This window comes from Microcaecilia unicolor, chromosome 8 (genome assembly GCF_901765095.1).
Source record: "Microcaecilia unicolor chromosome 8, aMicUni1.1, whole genome shotgun sequence".
Taxonomy (NCBI): domain Eukaryota; kingdom Metazoa; phylum Chordata; class Amphibia; order Gymnophiona; family Siphonopidae; genus Microcaecilia; species Microcaecilia unicolor.
The window spans coordinates 67,549,472-67,570,520 of record NC_044038.1 but is presented as its reverse complement, the minus strand read 5'-3'; the positions used below and the strand labels follow the sequence as shown (position 1 = coordinate 67,570,520).

Here is a 21,049-nt window from a genome sequence, read left to right as displayed (position 1 = left end):
GGAAAACAAGATAGTTTGCTTTTTCAAAAATGGTTACATTCGCTATTCGGATTTGGGACATTTAGCACAAAACGTCCAAAGTCCAACTTAGATATCATATCGAAAATGCCCCTCCATGTATTTATTTATTTATTTTGATTTATGAACTACCTTTTTGGAGAAACTCACCCAAGGCAGTGAACAGCAAGAATAAACCAAACACAGGCAATAGACAATTACAGCAATCAAAATCTTCAAATAACAGTACGTCTGTGGCATAGTATGAGGAAAGGCTAAAGAGGTTAGGGCTCTTCAGCTTGGAAAAGAGGCGGATGAGGGGAGATATGATTAGGGTCTACAAAATCCTAAGTGGTGTAGAACGCGTAGAAGTAAATCGATTTTTTTACTCGTTCCAAAAGTACAAAGACTAGGGGATACTCGAGAATGTTACATGGAAATACTTTTAAAACAAATAGGAGGAAATATTCTTTCACTCACCGAATAGTTAAGCTCTGGAACTCTTTGCCGGAGGATGTGGTAACAGTAGTTAGTGTATCTGGGTTTAAAAAAAGGTTTGGACAGATTCCTGGAGGAAAAGTCCATAGCCTGCTATTGAGACAGACATGGGAAGCAACTGCTTGCCCTGGGATTTGTAGTATGGAGTGTTGCCACGATTTGGGTTTCTGCCAGGTACTTGTAACCTGGCTTGTCCACTGTTTGGAAAACAGGATACTGGGCTAGATGGACTATTGGTCTGACCCAGTATGGCTACTCTTATGTTTTTATGTTACATAAAAATTGTTTAATTTTTGCAAGGAATTTCTGTTTAAAGTATGGACATAATGCATTTACTCTTAATTGGTTATGGACTGGATGATTGGTGTTTGTTTCAATTGTATGTTTTTATTATAATCTGCTGTGGTTTTATGTAGAATATAAAAGATGAAAACTAAATAAATAAATACCCATTAGAATATCATAACAGACACCATGTTAAGCGGAGGTGGAACATATAGACACTTTCAGTCTGCTAGTGTCGGAAAATAAGGATGACTAATCCAAGGAAAAAATTGAAAAAGTACATTAAACTGATCTCAGCTAGAGAAGGAAGGAGTGGATAAGCAAGTCTTGCTACAGTCTGTGTAGCTGTGTCTCCTCCTGTCTCTCTCTCTCTCTCAAATGACCTCACCCTGTTGCCCGCAGGCTCAGCCATTCAATCAGGAAGTGGTTTGGTAGCACTGACTGTCAGTATGGCCTCAGCAGGTAGACAGCAGCCACGGATCTCTCAGGTGAGAAAGGTTTCAATAACCCCCACGCCCATGGTGGACAGGAGGCCCCTGGAGAAGGCCCTCAAACAGATGGACAAACTGAAGAAGCTGTGTCTGAATCAAAGGCTTCAGCTGCGGAACAGTCCTCCTTACCTGCTAGAGCTGATGCCTGAGACCTACCATAAGCTGCGCCTTATTCAGAGCTGCCATGAACCTTACCTGGACTGCCTGTTGGAGAATGACTACTTCAAAATCTTCTTAGAAAACGTGCTGGCTAAAACCAAGCAAGCCACTGGGCTCTTCAAAGAAGCCAGAGAGAAAATCTATGAAGAAAGCTCCATAGCCAGGTAAAAAAAAAAAAGGGGGGGGGGGGTGGATAAGTGAATGCTGAAGAAACTGAAGCTCAGGAGGGAAAAGGGAAGAGAGGAAGGTAGACGGAAGAGACAGAGCAGGGGGTCTTGGTTGTGAAGGATCTCTAATTCCCCTCCCTTGTCTCAGGTGAGGAGCCGGGATACAGGAAGTAGGAAGAACTGAGAGCAAGTAAACACTGCAGGCATGAGACAGGTTCTGTTCTGCAAACCCTCCCGAGTCAAAGCTGAAGTTACTTGATTGTAAAATGAAAACACAACACAGTAGCTGCCTGCCTGCCCATGTCTTGGTTCTCTGGATCTTTGTCTTTTTTTTTTCATGTTTACTGGAGATTTTATTGTTAGTGTAGTAGTGTTCACAGCATTCATTATGGCACTTTCCTGTCTGTTCACCCTCATTGGGGTCCCTTTCCAGTTCATGCTGAATTCATGCTTTACATGCATGGGGTCATGAGAAAGCTCTGCCGTCCAGCTGCCTGTGCTGTACTCATGCTTTAGTAACTTAGTAGATGACGGCAGAGAAAGGCCTGGATGGTCCATCCAGTCTGCCCAAGAAGATAAACTCATATGTGCTACTTTTTGTGTATACCTGACCATGATTTGCATCTGCCATTTTCAGGGCACAGACCATAGAAGTCTGCCCAACCATTAGCCCCGCCTCCCACCACCGGCTTTGCCACCCAATCTCCGCTAAGCTTTTGAGGATCCATTTCTTCTGAACAGGATTCCTTTATGTTTATCCCACGCATTTTTTGATTCTGTTACCGTTTTCATCTCCACCACCTTCCGCGGGAGGGCATTCCAAGTAGCCACCACTCTCTCCGTGAAAAAATACTTCCTAACATTTTTCTTGAGTCTGTCCCCCTTCAATCTCATTTCATGTCCTCTAGTTTTACCGCCTTTACTTATCTTAATGTGTTTGCCTGCATGGGGTGCCTATGAATGTTTGGTTTTCCACTGTCCGTGCTGTATTCATGCTTTATATATTTCAATATGACCATCTCTATAAGCCTGTCTGTAAATCCACTCTAAAGCTGTCTGTGCTGTACTCATGCCTTACTTATATTAATGTGTGCCTGCATGGGGCACTGATGAACATTTGGTCTTCTGCTGTCTGTGCTTTATTTGTGCTATATATGTATCAGTGTAACATCTCTATAAGCCTCATGTAAATCCACTTTCAGCTGCCTGTGCTGTATTCGTGCTATATATGTATGTGTGACATCTCTATAAGCCTCATGTAAATCCACTTTCAGCTGCCTGTGCTGTATTCGTGCTTTATATGTATCAGTGTGATATTTCTATAAGTTGTTGATATAGATCCACTCTTCAGCTGTCTGTGCTGTATTCACACTTTATATGTATCAGTGTGACCATCTCTGTGAACCTCTCATGTAAATCTATTCTGCTGTCTGTGCTGTATTCACACTTTATATGTATCAGTGTGACCATCTCTGTGAACCTCTCATGTAAATCTATTCTGCTGTCTGTGCTGTATTCACGCTTTATATGTATCAGTGTGACCACCTCTGTGAACCTCTCATGTAAATCTGTTCTGCTGTCTGTGTTGTATTCATGCTTTTAATGCATCAGTGTAACGAATGTCTGCGGGTTCTGTTCTGATAACCAGCACAGAAACAAAATGGATACACCCTATGTTTTTTTATTAAGATACTGTAATGTATATTTTGTTAACGCTGTAGGTAGCATACTATGCTATCGTGTACTGTTGTTTGAATAGTTTTACTTCTGCTGCCTGTACCTGACTTATTCTTGCTGTACACTGCCTTGGGTGAATTTCTTGGGTGAAAAGGCAGTGAGTATATAGTAATAAATAAATATATTTCATCCCATAATGTTGGCAGTAGTAGGTAAGCCCTTCAAACACTTTTAAACAAGGCTCTTTGCTAGGATGAGTTAAAATTAGGAGAATAAACTGGATGTTAATAATTTATTGGGTTCGTATTCCAGATTATTCCTAATTAACTCTGCTACATGTGGTAGGGGAGTGCAACAGCAGTTTTTTTCAATCTAAGCTATCATTTGGGATCTAGCTACTGAGCTTGAGCTTTGATCTGGGTGTGTTAGAGACCAAGGCCAGAGGGCTAGGAAATTTCTCCCTGAATGAGAGGGTGGGTTAGCAAAAATTGGGTGGGTTTTGGGATGTAATATTCATGAGCCTTCTATGCTGTTTCATAAATCACTGGCAGCAGAATTGGGGGGGGGGGGGCACTGAAGCCACAGCCTGACTAATGCTTTGCCCAAAGAACCAAAAATTAGAGAGCTTAGGGGCAGGGAAGGAGATTGATTTGCTTAGGGGTGCCCCTCCAATGAAAAAGGTATTCTGCTGCCCCTGCTATATATGGCTGTCTTATTATGTATTTCTTACATTTTTATGTGATTTTTTTTTTTTAATTTATAATTCGAACATTTAAAAAAATGTAGGAAATAGATCAACAGTAAAAGTGACATAAAAAGGAATGAATATCAGTACTTAAATGAAAAACAGTTTACAATTGTTATTTGCAGTGTCTTATGGAGGAAGGATGTTTGTATAGAGTTTTTAATGCATTTTATTTTATTGTTGTATGCCACTTTGAGTAACCTTAAGAAAAGCTGTATATTAAAGAGAGAGAGGGAGAAAATGAATTAGACCAATAGTAAAGGTAACATGAGATTATCATGTATAAAATTTAAAAATATATTAATCACATTCGCCCACCACAGAACTGGTACAACGCAGGCAGCAACACTGCAAACTATCAACACATACACACACACTGCCCTACTAGAGACCAGGCAGTAGCAGTATAATCCTCCCTAATGCAATATGAGTGAGTCTGTGAACACATGATTTTGAGGTTATTTGGTAAATAAATTAAATAAATAAATTTGTGTTTAGTGCCCTGAGACTATGGAAACTTTACTAACCACAGAGCAGCTCGGACAAAAGGATGTAGTTAGAATTCACTTCCTACACTTTGCATTTCAGACTGCAGCTGTCAGCACTGCCAGAGTTCAGTTTTTTAGTAAATAATATAAATCAACTTTTGATTACTGGGCTTACAAGACTCAAATTCTGTGGTGTACTAATTTATTGCACTGCCAAATTGTATATCAAAAGAAGTGGAATGGGATGGGTTGCTTGGGCCATGGTCCAATCTTTATTTTGTCCCAGGGTCACCGAGAGACTGAGCTGGGCCCAGGGCAAGGTCGCCCCTGGGCCTCCCCCCGCCGCAGTCCCCAATCGCTACTGCTGTCTCCTCCCTCTCCTACTTCCAGGCCGCCAGTGCCGCAGTCCCAGGTCTCCACCTGCCTACCCTCAGCTCCCTCAACAGCCTCCTCCTGTCTGCCACCGGGCCCCCTGCATTAAAAAAAAAAAAATCTCTAAATTGGCAAAGCAGTGTCTCGTGTCTGTGTGAAAGCGGCAGATAGCTTTGGGCCTTCCTTCACTGTGTCCCGCCCTCATCTGATGTAACTTCCTATTTCCACGAGGGTGGAGCACAGTGAGGGAAGGCCCAAGGTGATGCTGCTTTTACACAGACGTGAGGTGCTTTTCACTGGCACTGCGCTTCCAATTTAGAGATTTTTTTTAATGCAGGGGGCCCAGTGGCAGACTGAAGGGGGCTATCAAGGGAGCTTGAGGATAGGCAGGTGGAGACTGGGGAATGCAGCGCCGGCGGCCTGGGTGCAGGAAAGGGAGAGAGACCCCAGTGCCAGGCCCCCCCTTGGAGGCCCAGGCCCGGGGAATATTGCCCTCCCTGCCCCCCTCTCGGCGGCCCTGTTTTGTCCAACACAGCATTAGGAATTAGCTTGGAGATGGGGCCAGAGAGATGTTACCTGCTCTGTGGTTCATTTCCAAAGTACACAGACTTTGGTATAAGTCTAAGGCCCCGATGCTCAGAAGCACTAATCACATGCAAATGTAGGCAATTGGATTTTAATGAGGTCATTTCGATTCCTTCTGATACATAGAAAACAGCACCCTGAAGGAGGGCGCCCTTACAGCACAAAACCCAGTGCCAGCTTGGAGCAGTGTTACTCACTTGTCCAGCAAGATGACGGGGTGGAGGTCCCCTTTCTTACCATGTAGCTAGTGTTTTTCTGCACAGAGGAACACGTGAGGCACAGATGCAGAGTTTTCGAGGAGTTTGAAGATGTTTCAGTTTTGAAGGAGGCAAGGGAATCCTCTTCCTCCATGGCAACCAGCCTGCGTGCACTGGGAATGTGAGGGAGCCACGGGGAGGATGTGCGAGAGGAGCGAGGACGCGCAGGCTGCTGCACTCTCCTTCACCCGTTCCACTACCCCCTCACTCTCGGGCTGGTTCCCTCTGCCTTTGCCGCAGTGCCTCTCCCCCTGTTGGGCTGGGCATGAGCACAGGAGTTTTGCTTATGCACAGCTCTCGTGTGCATGCCCCTGGCACAGTCCTGCCACTGCCAGCATGCATATCATTTGCATACTATTAGCATCAAGCATTAAGGAGTTATTTTTGGTCGCAGTTGTGGCAGTATTTTCCGGCGCTACTCTGTACGTTGCTGGAGTTTTGAGCATTGGGGCCTCGGTGCTTTGAAAATGAGCCCCATAGTAACCTATGTGTAAGTCTGTGTTCTTTGAAAATGAGCTTCTGTAGCACTAAGTAATTTATTATTGAATCTGTGTTGTAGTGTCTAGTTTTGAATTGTGTATTTTTACATTCTGGATCATATTTGATACTAAGCTGAACATTATTATATTGCTTATGAGTTTGCTGTTTAGGCAGCCAGTAGTCATTACCATTACAAGACAGCTAGAACCGTTGCAGTGCCCCCTGCTGGCTTAAGGAACAGGTGCTAGGGTCTGGGACTCAATGCCAGATCTCGAGCATGGCAGCAAGGTATCCTGCCACTGGGATGTGTCACCAGCTTTATACAGTACCTGCCTTGGGTATCACAAGTCTAACAAGCCTGGACACAAGTCCTGTGAGCAGCGAGAGTAATCCACAAAATGTCTCTCTTCTTCTGCAGGAGGAACCTTACCAAGCTGTCTCTCATTCTTAGCCACATGCTGGCAGAATTAAAGGCCATTTATCCCAACGGTCAGTATCAGGGAGACACTTACCGCTTCACCAAGGTGGAGGCTGCAAACTTCTGGACACAAGCCTTTGGGAACCGGTAAGGAGACATTTGTTTGAATTCAGAGGAGCCCTTGTATGAATCCCAGAGAAGACTTCAACTGATTTACACATCTGGGAAGTTTGGAGTTTAGTGCACACTAAGGATGGCAGATAGGAAGATATTTATTCAGCATTTTCTGCAACTTATCCACTCCTACCCTAGCTAAGATAATGTTCAAGCACCTTTCTGACCTCATTTGCAACTTTCTTTAAATTAGTCCCTTATTTTCTTTCTCCTGTTACTCTATGTTATCTATCTATATGTTCCATCTTTGCTTACACCCTATGCTATCTATTAAAATGCTTTATTGTGTATTATGTTGGCATAGTAATGTAGCAAACTATATCATACTCTATTGTTTGAATAGTTTTACTGCTATAATTGTCTATTGTTTATGTTTGATTTCTTCTTACTGTACACCACCTTGAGTGAATTCCTTCAGAAAGGCAGTAAATAAATCCTAATAAATAAACATATGATAGAGGCCGAAATCACTATAGTGGTGCTAGCGCACAACTATGGAACGCACTACCAAAAGTAGTAAAAACTACGCTCAACCACACAAATTTCCGGAAAGTACTAAAGACAGACCTGTTCAGAAAAGCATACCCCATTGACCCAACATATAAACCTAGATACCTGCGACACAACGTAACCAAAGACCGTAATGGACATATCCTAACTCTTCCCCTCCCTCTCTAAGTTCCTCCAATTGTATTTACCATACATGTAACCCATTCTACCACAATTTCACCTTGTATTGTTCATACCTGTATTTGTTCAAACCGGAATCGGCTAACGCCGTTTACGGTACTATTTAAGCCACATTAAGCCTGCAAAAAGGTGGGGAAATGTGGGATACAAATGCAACAAATAAATAAATAATCTTCTTATCTTCCTTTGTCTCTTAATTTTTCTTCTGCTGCTCCCGTTCTACCTACTGTCTTTTTTATCTCAGTCAACTCTATACTCCTTTTCCCCCATTCCTTGTGCAGAACCACAACTTTCCTTCCCTTTGCTTCTCTATCCATCTCCCAGGGCCAGCCCAAGGGTACCTGATTCCCTAGGAGAATCTTCAGCTGCTTGCCACTCCTCTCTACCCCACTTCCTTCCTGCTTACTCTTCTGTCCTTCTACTCCTTCTCTTCTGATCTTCCTCCCCCCCCCAACTCCATGTTCCCTTGCAGAGCTGTGACTAGATGGAGATGACCATGGCTCCAATCTCAGGCTAAGTCTGATCTGATGGGAGATACAGAGCTGACCCACTGCTGCTACAGTCCCTCTCCTAAAGCAGCTGGTCCCTTGGATCTGCAAGACCAAACCTTACATCACTACATTAATGCACTGGGGGCACAAAAACACTATACTCACCCCTTCCACTACCAGTATCACTGTTTCTAGCCTTGAGTGTGGCATGTGAACAGAAGGGAGTACTATGAGGACAACAGGGAGATATGACAGGAATGGGGCAAGCAACTCCGTCAATATCCTCTTTGTGAGATTCAGCTTCTTTCAGTCTTTCAGAGGACTGAGACTCTCAGGAAGGCTAAAAGGGGATCTGGGAGATCCCAGATCGAGTAAGAGAGTCAGAAAGGAGGGGATGAAGGTCTGATAGAAAGGGGGAGTAGCCAGATGGGAAGAGGGTATCATTCATTCTGACTCCAGAGCTCAAGCTCCCATAGGCTTGACCGAGCTGTCAAGGATTCTACCCATCTATCTCCCTGTGGAAGTCTGAATCATTGACACTTCTTCAGGTTCTTCTATAACTGGGCATCTCCTTTTAAAGCACTCTGATGCCACACAGTGACAGCCTATCTTATAATGGCATTTGCCCCCTCCAGATCTGTCCCTCAGCTGCTCTGTCCCAGTTGATGACAGTTTCAAAGCTTGTGACCTGGCAGAGTGCAGAGAGTTGGCAGTGAGTCATCAGTAGTGGCAGGGATGTGTTTCCTTTGCTCTGGTGGGGGGGGGGGGGGGGCGGGGTGAGGGGAGAGATTTAGGAGAGCTCGCAGCACAAGTCTCCTTGTTCTTCTGAAAGGCTTCCAGATTGTCTTCTGTCCCTCCCAAATCCAGAAATAAGGCTCCTATCACAGGATCCCAGCAACCTGCCATGTCCCTTACCAAAGGTCACTACTCCATCCTCATCCTCCTTGACCTATCCGGTGCTTTTGACACTGTCAATCATAATTTACTTCTTGATACACTATCCTCATTTGGGTTCCAGGGCTCTGTCTTCTCCTGGTTCTCCTCTTATCTCTCCTACCGTACCTTCAGAGTACACTCTCATGGATCTTCCTCCACTCCCATCCCGCTCTCTGTTGGGGTTCCTCAGGGATCTGTCCTTGGACCCCTTCTTTCTCAATCTACACCTCTTCCCTGGGCTCACTGATCTCATCTCATGGTTTCCAATATCACCTTTATGCTGACGATTCCCAGCTCTATCTCTCTACACCAAACATCACTGCGGAAACCCAGGCCAAAGTATCGGCCTGCTTATCCGACATTGCTGCCTGGATGTCCAACCGCCACCTGAAACTGAACATGGCCAAGACTGAGCTCATTGTCTTTCCACCCAAACCCACTTCTCCTCTCCCTCCACTCTCTATCTCAGTTGATAACACCCTCATCCTCCCCGTCTCATCTGCCCGCAACCTCAGAGTCATCTTCGACTCCTCCCTCTCCTTCTCTGCCCATATCCAGCAGACAGCCAAGACCTGTCGCTTCTTTCTCTACAACATCAGCAAAATTCGCCCTTTCCTCTCTGAGCACACCACCCGAACTCTCGTCCACTCTCTCATTACCTCTCGCCTTGACTACTGCAACCTACTCCTCACTGGCCTCCCACGTAACCATCTATCCCCCCTTCAATCCGTTCAGAACTCGGCTGCGCATCTTATCTTTTGGCAAGACCGATAAGCTCATATCACCCCTCTCCTCAAGTCACTTCACTGGCTTCCGATCAGGTACCGCATACAATTCAAGCTTCTCCTACTAACCTACAAATGCACTAAATCTGCAGCCCCTCACTACCTCTCTCCCCTTACGCCCCTACCTGTAACTTCCGCTCACAGGACAAATCCCTCCTCTCAGTACCCTTCTCCTCCACCGCCAACTCCAGGCTCCGCCCTTTCTGCCTCGCCTCACCCTATCCCTTGAATAAACTCCCTGAGCCCATACGCCAAGCCCCCTCCCTATCCATCTTCAAATCCTTACTCAAAGCCCACCTCTTCAATGTCGCTTTCGGCACCTAACCATTGTACCTCTACCCAAGAAATCTAGACTATCCCAATTTTTGATTGACTGCACTTTTGTCCTTTTTGTCCTTCTTGTCCTTTAGATTATAAGCTCCTTTGAGCAGAGACTATCCTTCTTTGTTTTTTGTACAGCACTGCGTAACCCTGATAGTGCTCTAGAAATGTTAAATAGTAGTAGTAGTAGTTACTAAAGCCAAACCATTGCAGGAGCAGACTGGATAGGAGGGGAATAAAGAGAAGTACATAAGAATATAAGCATCACCATACTGGGACAGGCCAATGGTCCATCAAGCCCAGTATCCTTTTTCCAACAGTGGCCAATCCAGGTCACAAGTACCTGGCAAGTTCCCAAAAGAGAAAAACAGATTTTATGCTGTTTATCCCAGGAATAAGCAGATTTTCCCAAGCCCACCTTAATAACAATTTATGGACTTTTCTTTTAGGAATTTGTCCTAATATTTTTTAAACTTTGCTATGCTAACTGCTTTTACCACATTCAATGGCAGTGAATTCCAGAGCTTGATTACACATTGAGGAGCCGATGCATAAAAGCTCGCAGTAGAGCCATGTGCAGATGTCTGAGTGCCTGGCTTCTACTGCAAGTGTAATATTGCACCTTGCCAAAAGCTGATAGCATATAAATTTTATGTGTAGAAAACTTGCAAGTAATGGGGAGGAGCGCACCTGACACATGTGCACAAAGGTTTTGTGTTAAGTGCAACTTTTGTGCGATGTTCAAACAAAACAGAAAGTATCCTCACACATCAATGCCTGTTCTTCTGCACCTAAATATGTGTAGCAAAAATTACTCACACACAAAATTTTTGTGAAGCTCATATTTAGGCCAGAACAACAGACACCAATAGGTGCTTTCAAATTCAGTTTTGTTTAGACACACGCACCTGTTTGTTACCTCCCCTCTGTCTATGAACTTTGCAGGGGCTTCCTTCTGGTTGCAAAAGGATCCAAAACTGGCATGAAATCCTTTCCGCAAAACCGTGAACACTGCTCCAGTTCTAATGAAAAAATTGCACATTAAAGGCTCCTGTTTACCTTTCTGCACTGCCACGGACTTCTCAATGGTCTCATTAGCAATCCTTTTAATGCAATGAGCGGCCAAAGTTAACACCCATGGTCAATCCCTCTGAGCACTGTCACCTCTTGAACCCTTTTTATAAATTGGAGGGTAGCCAATGTAACACCAATCTTCCAGTACCTCACTTTAAAAAAATAAATAAATTTACAAATCAAGCATAACTACTATACTTGATTTTAAAGATAAATTACAGTGGTGGAAATAAGTATTTGATCCCTTGCTGATTTTGTAAGTTTGCCCACTGACAAAGACATGAGCAGCCCATAATTGAAGGGTAGGTTATTGGTAACAGTGAGAGATAGCACATCACAAATTAAATCCGGAAAATCACATTGTGGAAAGTATATGAATTTATTTGCATTCTGCAGAGGGAAATAAGTATTTAATCCCTCTGGCAAACAAGACCTAATACTTGGTGGCAAAACCCTTGTTGGCAAGCACAGCGGTCAGACGTCTTCTGTAGTTGATGATGAGGTTTGCACACATGTCAGGAGGAATTTTGGTCCACTCCTCTTTGCAGATCATCTCTAAATCATTAAGAGTTCTGGGCTGTCGCTTGGCAACTCGCAGCTTCAGCTCCCTCCATAAGTTTTCAATGGGATTAAGGTCTGGTGACTGGCTAGGCCACTCCATGACCCTAATGTGCTTCTTCCTGAGCCACTCCTTTGTTGCCTTGGCTGTATGTTTTGGGTCATTGTCGTGCTGGAAGACCCAGCCACGACCCATTTTTAAGGCCCTGGCGGAGGGAAGGAGGTTGTCACTCAGAATTGTACGGTACATGGCCCCATCCATTCTCCCATTGATGCGGTGAAGTAGTCCTGTGCCCTTAGCAGAGAAACACCCCCAAAACATAACATTTCCACCTCCATGCTTGACAGTGGGGACGGTGTTCTTTGGGTCATAGGCAGCATTTCTCTTCCTCCAAACACGGCGAGTTGAGTTCATGCCAAAGAGCTCAATTTTTGTCTCATCTGACCACAGCACCTTCTCCCAATCACTCTCGGCATCATCCAGGTGTTCACTGGCAAACTTCAGACGGGCCGTCACATGTGCCTTCCGGAGCAGGGGGACCTTGCGGGCACTGCAGGATTGCAATCCGTTATGTCGTAATGTGTTACCAATGGTTTTCGTGGTGACAGTGGTCCCAGCTGCCTTGAGATCATTGACAAGTTCCCCCCTTGTAGTTGTAGGCTGATTTCTAACCTTCCTCATGATCAAGGATACCCCACGAGGTGAGATTTTGCGTGGAGCCCCAGATCTTTGTCGATTGACAGTCATTTTGTACTTCTTCCATTTTCTTACTATGGCACCAACAGTTGTCTCCTTCTCGCCCAGCATCTTACTGATGGTTTTGTAGCCCATTCCAGCCTTGTGCAGGAGTATGATCTTGTCCCTGACATCCTTAGACAGCTCCTTGCTCTTGGCCATTTTGTAGAGGTTAGAGTCTGACTGATTCACTGAGTCTGTGGACAGGTGTCTTTCATACAGGTGACCATTGCCGACAGCTGTCTGTCATGCAGGTAACGAGTTGATTTGGAGCATCTACCTGGTCTGTAGGGGCCAGATCTCTTACTGGTTGGTGGGGGATCAAATACTTATTTCCCTCTGCAGAATGCAAATAAATTCATATACTTTCCACAATGTGATTTTCCGGATTTAATTTGTGATGTGCTATCTCTCACTGTTACCAATAACCTACCCTTCAATTATGGGCTGCTCATGTCTTTGTCAGTGGGCAAACTTACAAAATCAGCAAGGGATCAAATACTTATTTCCACCACTGTACATATTACTAATAAGAGGTCTGGATTAACAGTACAATAACATGCCTCAATGGTAGCCCATGTAGATAACTACTCCCCTTCGCTGGATAAATTGCTCTGAAAATTGCCTTAGAGCAGAACAATTTTCTAAGCAGCTCACCTGGGTAAAAAGTTTACCTTCCTAAATAGGTCATCTGAAAATTCCACCCACCCAGTGTAGCTAAAACTGCATGCACTCCTAGGGGTGTCCTTTGGTTGGAGGGAGGTGGACGGAAAATTAGTGCACATGATTGTATTTACAAAACTCTGCATGTTGGAGTAGATATTCAGCCAGCAGTGGTGAGCGTTTTATAGCTGCTGCTGTTATTCCCAGATATTCAATACTGAGCCATCTTCAGGCACCAGCATTGGATATTTGGGATTATGCAGCTGGTTATCTCTTATCTGGTGCAATATTCCACACTTAGCCGCCTAAGTGACACCTCATGAAGACAGGACTGACTTTTATGCGGTCTGATTTGGCCGCTTAACTTAGGCAGTTAAAGGGCCCTTTTACAATGCTGCGGTAGAGCTATCACAGCATTGTCGTATGCCAATCCGGCACTACCGCTGGTCTTCCGCAGGAGCCGGTGGTATTGCCACCCTCAGCGCACGCCATTTCTGGCACGACAGGAAGTTTTTCGTTTTTTTACCACCGGGTTAGTGCGGGAGCCCTTACTACCTCCTAAATAGGTGGTAGTAAGCACTCCCCCTGGAAATGGCCTCATGGGACGTCTGCACTTACTGCAGAGCCATTTCCTTTTTTTTTTTTAGCCTTTTACCCGTTGTGGTAAAAGAGGCCTCAGCACATGGCACATGTTGATGCTACCGCAGGGCCCCTTTTACCGCAGCTTGGTAAAAGGTGGCCTTAGTGCTGACTCTGCCCCAGATTACCCACAAAATAGCTGGCTCTCAGGTTAGCAGTTATAGAAAGTATATAAATTTTGAGAAAATAAAATACATTGTCTCACACAGGATCAGTAAAATTGGTCTCTTTATTAGAGTTTCTTTAAAACGAGGAAAAGACCTCAAAACACCCAAACGCTTACTTTAATTTCAACGTCTTTAGCTGGAGTTGTGGTATTCATCATTGGTCAGAAAAACCTTGTGACTTTTTCTTTATTTTAATTAATATAGTTTGTCATATTTTATTCATCCTTTGTTATAATATCTATTTCTTTTTTTTGTTTTTGAAAAAAAGGTCTAACTTATTTGACCATACATTCACAATTGTCTTACACAATAATTCATAAGACAATTCATAAAGCAGAAGAAGTCGAGCAATTAACTGACACCCGACGGCAGCTAGACCCATTTCACTCTGTTTTTGTCGAGCAAACCATCAGCAGGATAGAATGTGATCATTAAAGGAATAATACTGTCTTTTTTGTTATAAATGTCGATGCACAACCCCTGAAGAAGCCAACAGAGTTAAATGGGTCTGGCCGCCGTCGGGTGTCAGTTAAGTGCTCGACTTTCTTTTAACAAAGGATGAATAAAATATGACAAAACTAGTAAAAGAGGCCTGTTTCTGGAGCAAATGAAACGGGCGCTAGCAAGGTTTTCCTCCCCAACACCCCCCCTACCTACCTACCTGCCGACCCCTTCGTCATTCTGACGCCATTGCTCCACACCTCCTGAACGCACCATACGCCATTGCTCCGCCCTCGGTGTGTGACGTCATCACGTTTGATGCGAGGGCAGGGCCCCGAGACTTGTTGATTTCGGTGGCTTCACCACCATGAACCCTTCAAACCCGTCTTGAAGGAAGTGACGTCAGTGGCTTGGCTTCACTGATGTCAGTGTCTTCAGAACGTTGAGGATGAGTTTTATTATATAGGATATATTAATTAAAATAAAGAAAAAGTCATGAGGTTTTTCTGACCAATGATGAATACCACAACCCCAGTTAAAGACGCTGAAATTAAAGTAAGCGCTTGGGTGTTTTGAGGTCTTTTCCTTGTTTTTAAAGAAGTATTGTGTACTGTTAAAAAAATCACCACTGGACTCTTCATTATATTTTTTGGTTAATCATGGCTATAGAGTTTCAATTTGTTTCCACTTTTTGGATTTACACTTTATTAGAGCTGCATAATATATCTTATTGCAATAAGGAGGAAAAACTGAGAGAGAAGGCTCTCTCCTTCTAAGTCTCCCAGAAGTATGACAATCCAGTGCTTACATTTATACCCTTAAACACATATGAGGTAATTGTTTCATCTATACAGACTTCCATAGCATCAGCAAAACATCTTTTTAGAAGGCTGAACTTAATCTAAGCACTGGGCCGGTGCTAGGGTTTCTGGCACCCTCCTGCAGCCTATTAGTCGGCGCCCCCTACCCATCCAGGGGCGGGATCACTATGCCTCTGCCCCTACAGTAGTCACACCCACAGTAGCCACACCCCTTTTACCAGCCATGGCACATATAAACAGGCATCATTGAAAATATTACACCAGTATAGGAGAAGAAAAATAACTTGTGTTATTTGTTTCATTATAAATAATTTCTGTAAGCTGTTACAACTCCAGTATACCCAAAATGACACAAAACAAATTAGCAAACAGACCAGGAATTAGGAGAACAGTCTTGCCAAATCTGAAACAATATGTTACCAAAATCTCAGAACCTAACAAACAGATCCCTATTCAGACACTTGGCCTTGCAGTCACACATGCAAAACAGATATAGCCCCTCTTCAAATTCTTCAAAAAGTAACCTGAAAACCTAAGAAGTTAAACTCTGCATGCAGCACAATACCAGAAAAACAGAAAGAAACACATTGCTATACATTGAAAATAAGACAGCAGATGTAAATTCTCAAATTGGACATATTCCAAACACTAAAATGAAAATAAAATGATTTTTTTTTCTACTTTTATTGTCTGGTGACTTTGTTTTTTCTGATCATGTTGGTCCCAGTATCTTATGCTGCTGCTCTCTATCTGTTCTCTTAACTCTGTTTCCAGGGCTTCCTTTCCATTTATTTCTTTACTTTCCTCCTTTCTTCTTCATTTCTTGCCCTACATCCATAAGTAAAAGCTGGGTCCTTCGCAGACTTGACTAGAGGAGGTATAGAGTGGATCCAGCTTCTACCTATTTTCTCCATCCATGTGCAGTTTCTCTCCTCTCTTCCTTTTTCCCTCATCTTCATCAGTATGCATCTCTTTCCTCTCTCTTCCCTCCCCTTCATCCATATGCATCTCCTTCCTCTCTCTTCCCTCTCCTTCATGTCCATCATTTTCCTCTCCTCCTTCCATCCATGTCCAGCACTTCTCCTCTCTCCCCTCCATTCATGTTCATCTCACTTCCTCTGTCTTCCCTCCCCTCCATCTATGTCCAGCATTTCTCCTTTCTCCCCTCCCCTCCCCTCCCCTCCATGTGCATCTCCTTCCTGTCTTCCCTCCCTTCCATCCATGTCCAGAATTTCTCCTGCCCTCCCCTCCACCCATGTCCAGCAACTCTCCTCTCTCCCCTGCCCTCCCCTCCATCCATCCATGTCCAACAGCTCTCCTTTCTCCCCTGCCCTCCCCTCCATCCATCTATCCATCCACGTCCAGAGATTTTCTCTTCTATTCCCTGCCCTCCCCTCCCATCCATGTCCAACGATTCTCCTCTGCCCTCCCCTCCCATCGATGTCCAGTGTTTTCTCCTCTCTCCCCTGCCCTCGCCTCCCATCCATGTCCAGTTACTCACCCTAGCCCCCACCTGCTCCCCTTTTCAGCCCCTGAGTTCCGGTTACAACCCCAGCCCCACCTGCCCGCCCTCTTCTCTTGCAACATCCCCCTTTTCATTCCTGCCACCCTGGGGGGTTTAAATCTTTTATTTTTCCTCTAGTCACAGCGGCGGCAGTAAAAACAGCAGGCTCGTTTCCAGCCTTCCCTTTCCTTTTAGTGTCCCGCCCTCGCAGAAACAGGAAAATACATCACATGAAGGCGGGACACTGAGAGTCTGAGAGGGAAGGGAAGGCTAGAGGTGAGCCTGCTGGTTTCACTACCACCACACCGCTGCGACTTGAGGTAAAATAAAAGGTTTAAACCTCCCAGGGCGGCAGGACTGAAGGGAGGGCTGTCGGGGAGCTGAGGGCGGGCAGGTGGGATCCAAGAGCTACCTGCAGCTGGGCTGGAACTGTGAGCCGCCCAGGCGGCAGTAAGCATGACCTGTGGTGCCCTCCAGAGGTCGGCGCCCCCCTGCCATGCTTACCACGCTTACTGGGTTCGTCCAGCCCTGTCTAAGCAAGTATGCTAAAAGTCTAAAGTATAAGGGCATAGGTCAATGGAAAACCTATTGCATAGCATTTCTCAACTACCTTTAATTAGAATAACATTTATTACCTGTTTTTATACAGAATGTGCTTTACCTTTATCACAAATACTGGTCAGTTCAGACCTTCTTTTAATCTTATCAAATGACCTTTCTTTGTCAATATAGATAAAGAGGTCTGTGTTAAATATCTCTATTTGTGCTTATTTAGCCTTACCCTAGGTCTGCTAAGACAGCATTTGTAAATAACTCACAAGACAATTTCTTACATTAATTTTAAAGACATAAGTTTAACTTTCTTTCCCAGTTCCACAAAGTCTGTGGTAATGTTCAGAGGCATAACTGGTTAAGTGCCACTGAATATCAGCGGATAGCCCCAAACAAGGGATTTAATCAGCCAGGAGCCATTTCTAGCTGGTTAAATTTGCTTTGAATATCAACCCTGTTATTTTCATTCAGAATGTACTAGTACAGAATGCAAGTGAAGATTTCCACAATTTTCAATGTATAATTAGACACATACTCCAGGTAGTATTGGGGGGGGGAGGGGGATGTCTTTTTTTATTAAACTATTTTATGAAAAAATGTGACAAAATGTTAAGTTGCTGTCACAGGGGTGTGAGTAACAGTCACAAATTTAAGCTTGCCATGACACTGTTCCCATGTCCTTTGCCCAACTGAAAATCCTGGTGGCAGTCACTCATACTGGGTTTGAGAGAAGGGGAGGGTGGACAGGAGGCCTATAGTCTCATCCTACTGCTCTGCTATTCTCAGGGCTTAATTTGTAGACAAATGGGGGAGTAGAACTATGGAGCCTGAGGCAGGAGCAACGGAAGAGGGTCTGAAATAGGGAGACAGGATTGTTCTCTGCTCCACTCCTGGTTCATCCCCTCCTCTTCCCTGAAAACTGCTTGGATGGAAAGAGCTGTATCAAAACTTTCATGCTCTGGAGTCATTGATTATTAGAAATAATAATAAAAAGTGGGGGGAGGGGAGTTGGTTGAGCTAGGATGATATTTACAGGTACAGAAAATATTGCTTTTTAAAGTATTGGCACATTAAAAACAACTGTTATTTTTAAGCTCAACCTTTTTTTTTCACCTTTTCTTTTTAATCAGTAGAATCTGGCATTTTATACATATGAATAAGCGGGGGAAGTATTTATTTATTTATTTATTGAATTTGTATCCCACATTTTCCCACCTATTTGCAGGCTCAATGTGGCTTACATGGTACCGTAGTGGCGTTCGCCAACTCCGGTGGAGAGACAAATACAAAGTGATGATATGGTCGAATAAGGTTCATGTGTTACAGACACATTGGGGAATCATGGAGAAGAAAGGTTATGTAAAGTTCAAGTACGGGCTATGGTTTCATTGTGTTGCAGAGTTCAGGCACTTAATTTGTGTCAATAGGGTATGCCTTTTTGAACAGGTAGGTCTTTAGTGATTTCCGGAAGTTGAGGTGGTCGTACGTTGTTTTCACGGCTTTTGGTAGTGCGTTCCACATTTGTGTGCTTGTGTAGGAGAAACTGGATGTGTAAGTTGATTTGTATTTGAGTCCTTTACAGCTTGGGTAGTGGAGGGTTTAAGTATGTTCGTGTTGATCTGGTTGTATTTCTGGTTGGCAGGTCTATGAGGTCTGTCATGTATCCCGAGGCTTCGCCGTAGATAATTTTATGAACCAGGGTGCAGATTTTGAAAGCAATACGTTCTTTGATTGGGAGCTAGTGCAGTTTTTCACGGAGAGGTTTAGCACTTTCGAATCGCGTTTTTCCAAAAATGAGCCTGGCTGCTGTGTTTTGAGCGGTCTGGAGTTTCTTTATGAGTTGTTCTTTGCATCCCGCATATATTCCATTGCAGTAGTCTGCATGGCTTAGTACCATTGATTGTATCAGGTTTCGAAATGTTTCTCTCGGGAAGAAAGGTTTCACACGTTTAAGTTCCCACATTGAGTGGAACATTTTCTTGGTTGCAGAGTTCACTTGACTCTCAAGTGTGAGGTTGCGGTTGACTGTAACACCGAGGATTTTCAAGCTATCTGAGATAGGGAGGGTGTAATCTGGGGTGTTTAAGTTTGTGGGTTTGTACGTATTGTGTTGGGATGAGAGGATGAGACAGTGTGGTTTTTTTCTGTGTTGAGTTTTAGTTGGAATGCATTTGCCCATGAGTTCATGGTGTTCAAGCTGAGCTTGATTTCGTTGGTAATTTCTGTCAGATCATTTATACAGACCTTCCAAGTTACTCAGTTCTAGGAGGGAGATTTTAGGCTAGTCTTGGATTTCTGCCAGCCTCATCTTGATGTATTAAGGGGCCTGCAGCACTGATTTTATCCTAAACTGTTTTGCGATGTAACTTTCAAACCTGAAATAACCAAGAAGTCTCCCTCCTGGAACTGGGTAACTTGGCAGCTCTGTTGATATATAAATAATTCTAACTGAAATAAAAGGTGGATTGAGGATGTTTTAAATTTATATATCTGAACTTTTGAATGCATGAGGGAATATAAACTGCTGAACGATTTCTATAATTTAAATCATATGTATATATTGTCTGAAAAGAAGTGGCAGAACTGTGTTCCAGGCCATTTCCTGAGAAACTATGTCCTGGCAGTTTAATTCATTTCTTTTTTTTTTCTTTTTAAAGTCCCTAGATCTGGGAACGCTACTTAAGAGTCACAGGTGACAATATTGAAAAAGAGGGCTTATTGAAGAGATTGATCCGTCCTTGAGAAATATGCAGAGCAGGCTCTGAGGAATGATTGGTGTGGTGCTTGATCATATGAAACTGTAGGGGAACAATGAAGGAAAGCCATTAGACGTGGAGCCGACAGGGCAGGAGCAGAAGGGTGACCACTTCAGGCCTGTCCCAGTAGACACTAGGGAGCTTCCCTCAGCAAGCCCTGGGATGAAGGGGATTCTGAGGAGATCTGGAGAGTGGGTAGGAAGGGGTAGAGCGTAACATTGTGGAGGGACTTCTGCTTTAAAGATGGATTGGAGTGGGGTTTGACGATCAGGGGAGTCATGGTGAGAAGATCAGGAGGGCGATCAGACTGGCATGGTGCCTTCTGTGGGTCCCAGCCAATGTTCATCCGGAACCCACATAAGTTAAAGTGGCACATTCTTGGCCTGTCATGCCCCAGTATTTATTGTCAATATCCAGACATGGCCCAGCACTTAATATCGGGGCCTAATGCTGACTACTGCCAGCTGAATATTAACTGATAAAATGTAAAAGTATAATACCAGTTATGTGTTGTTAGAGTGTCATTACTGCTTTATCCTGTTGCTGTGGATCACCAGGCATGTCAAATAGCTGATCTGAATTTTGAACCCTATGGACATAAGAGACACCAGTAGCAGGATGAGCAGGTCGGAGAAGTACTGGGCCTGTTGTACCACCAGCTGCACTTTCTGTCAGCTGGGACTGGACCATTGGTGAAAGGCACAGATAAGGGCTAGCGAACATGTAAACATTGGTCCCTAAGTGCTGGAGACCACAGTACACCACTGACGTCTTTGGTTTGGGGTGATGGGCACCTACAGTAGCCTACTGGTGCAGGTGATAGACTGGAACTGTGATGGAGTTTGGGCTGGTGTTGTGGTGTTGCTTGGGAGATATATAGATGGCAGTTTCACAGGGTGAAGAATAGGAGGCTACCGATAGAGGAAGAGCTGTGTCTTGTACTGTGTAGTGAATCTGACCGGGATCTATCTTCTGCTGTTTTCTCTCAGTGCCTGGTGACAGTGTTCAGCTCTTCTGCAGGGACATTGCTGGCTCCACCCCCGGTGACATCATTGGGTGTGTTGGGCAAGGAACAAGACGCTGATGCTGGAGACAGCATGCCAACTTTGTCGTGCCGACAAA

The 21,049-nt window shown here is 44.2% G+C and overlaps 1 pseudogene; it reads left to right on the top strand.

Annotated features, from left to right (window-relative positions):
* Window positions 1–1,229: 1,229 nt before the first annotated feature.
* Window positions 1,230–21,049, top strand: part of LOC115475745 — a 55,825-nt pseudogene continuing 36,005 nt past the window's right edge.